Here is a 2,694-nt window from a genome sequence, read left to right as displayed (position 1 = left end):
CGGGACGCAGATAAGCAACTAAGGCGCCATCGAATAACATCCGCACACAGAAACATCATGACGTGACGTCGGTCACCGCAGCGAGCGTTCCGAAGGCTTCCAGGAAGGCGTCGTTAAAAATTTCCCCTATAACCGCCGGCAATCGGTAGCGGCTCTACGCACGTCGAGCGAAAGGAGAGTGGCAAGGATGCGATAAAGCAATTTGCGGTTCACGAACAGACCCAGTGCGTCGACTTAGCGTGTAAACATTCCATTCCCCCACTACGCCCTACGAGGCGAGAATAACACGCCCCCAACAGGGAAAACACTTATTTTCTCCACAGCGTGCACATGTTTGCATTTGATTGGTGACTTTACTTCCCCCTTGCAGCGCACTGCCCTCGCCATCTTTACCCTACCTCCAGCTCGCCGGCAGAGCCTGGCGAAACCCACTATGACCGACAACTCAAAATCCGCCTGAATACTAAAGGAACCGCACGTGCGCTTGCGCACACTGGGAAAGGAAGAATCACAGAATAAGGGGCACACCCGAAGGACTCACAGTTCAGTGTTTCGCGACGAAGCGGCAAGACGAGCTCTTGAATTTCCATCGGAACGGCAGCACACCGCCTGCAGACAAAGCGCACACACAGCATGGAGATGAACGCCTCCAGCGCGGCGACTCGCTTTGGCTCCACGTCGGGCGACGCTATGTCGACGTTCTTCGTGCGCGATCCCCGCACGGCGGACTGGCTTTTCGTGGGCAGCAAACCGTTCATCGTGTTGCTGCCATTGATCTATGTTTACTTCGTCAAGATTGCAGGGCCCCGTTTTATGAAAAGCAGGAAACCCTACGATGGAATCAAGCCGATCATCCAGCTCTACAACGCCGCGATGGTCCTGCTCAATTGTTACTTCGTGTGCGCCTACTTGTCCAAGACGTACCTCGGTGGCCGCTACAGCTTATTTTGCCAGGGCATCGACTTCGACGCACGCGATGAACAGACCATGAGCATCCTGTCCCATGGCTGGTGGTACATGATGGTGCGGACTGCCGACCTCCTGGACACCGTGTTCTTCGTGCTGCGCAAGAAGGACTCGCACATATCCACATTGCACGTGGTGCACCACGTGCTTGTTGTGTTCAACGGTTGGTTCGGACTTGCTTTCGGAGCTGACGGCCACGTCGCATTCGGCATCATTTTCAACAGCTTCGTCCACATAGTCATGTACTCCTACTACTTCCTCTCGTCCCTGGGACCAGCGGTTCAGAAGCACCTCTGGTGGAAGCGCTACCTGACGCAGTTCCAGCTGGCTCAATTCGTGATACTCTTCTTCCACATGTTGATCCCGCTTTTCAAAGACTGCGGCTTCCCTCTGGCTCATATCTGCATTACGCTGCCACAGGGTATTTTCTTCTTCGTCATGTTCATGAGATTCTACATCAAGAGCTACACGAACCGCAAGAGGCCCCATACTGGAGTTGAATCAAAGAGCAAAGCTCAGTAGGTGCAGTGTAACCCGTGGTACTTCGCTTGCAAAGCCCAGAAGTGTGATCTCCGAGCATCCAGCAGGATACCGCATGCACGAGTAAGTCAACAGAAAGGACATGTGAACCTTCCTGGCAAGCTTGTGAATACTACTCGCGTATGCAATACGTGTGTTCGCCTTTATTTCCGCTAAAAGTCTTTCAAAAAGCACGATGCGTGGGCGTTGACTGTTGATGAGAAAGAATGATCAATTTTTTGGTGCAAAGACGTCCTTAAAGCACGACCACGTACTTCGAGGCTGATAGTTCAGCAAAATATACGCACTTGCTCTCGTCAGGTAGGACCTGCGGCACCTACTCCGCAACAGTTTCTTTAAGAACGCTGCCCCCTAGGGTGAATACATAGGCAGACAGGCCGGGAAATCATTGAAGCTTTTCACATCTGGAGATTGGGAGCCAATTGTGTTAGCCAAACGTCGATTGCACTGAGTGACAAAGAATATGCGGACTTTGCTAGCACGTGCTGTGGTTTGTGATGTTCCGTTGTTTTGTATCCTTGTTATCAGCCCGGTGGGGCCAACTGTTTATTCTTCATGAGTTTCATGTTAAGGTGTTGAGTGATGACGATGTGGGAGAGAGGGGGTCCGGGGAAGTGTGTTGGATTCGGTTGTTTTTGTGTTTTTCTCTGTCCCTCTCTTCTGTTGTAAACGTTTTGTTTTCCGCACGGATCGCGTGAATAAACCAGTCGCGAGTCAGCGCTCGTCCTGTCTGTTTCTTGCGTCCACGTCTTTTTTCTCGCTGTTGCCCAGAATGACGCTGACGCCATACCAACTTGCCCAGCTCACTACTCTCAATACACACACACACACACACACACACACACACACACACACACACATATATATATATATATATATAGTCAGTAAACTTATTTTTATTTTCTAAGTCTTTCTCGCTTGTCTCTGTCTCTACTAACCTTATATATATATATATATATATATATATATATATATATATATATATATATATATATCTTCGCCAACGTCCAGAAAGCTTTCTGATGCGCTGTGTTTAATGGTGGGTACTGCATCCCCTGTTTATAAATCGAGAAATTTAAGTCCTCTTTTAGTGCTAGCAACGGAAGATACAGCACTCTAGAAGTTGAGCTTTACGTATATGCGCGGCCGACCTGGGCGCAGATTCGCTTGTGCACAAGGCGAAATAGT

At 49.7% G+C, this 2,694-nt stretch overlaps 1 pseudogene; it reads left to right on the top strand.

The window, feature by feature from the left end:
• Positions 1-233: 233 nt before the first annotated feature.
• On the top strand, positions 234-2,223 carry LOC144175138 (very long chain fatty acid elongase AAEL008004 pseudogene; annotated as a pseudogene).
• The last annotated feature ends 471 nt before the right edge of the window (positions 2,224-2,694 follow it).

This window comes from Haemaphysalis longicornis, unplaced genomic scaffold, assembly GCF_048455015.1.
Source record: "Haemaphysalis longicornis isolate Haplotype H1 unplaced genomic scaffold, Haemaphysalis longicornis Haplotype H1 scaffold_3, whole genome shotgun sequence".
NCBI classification, from domain to species: Eukaryota; Metazoa; Arthropoda; class Arachnida; order Ixodida; family Ixodidae; genus Haemaphysalis; species Haemaphysalis longicornis.
Note: the sequence above shows the minus strand (reverse complement) of the source record. Positions and strands in the feature narration are given on the sequence as shown.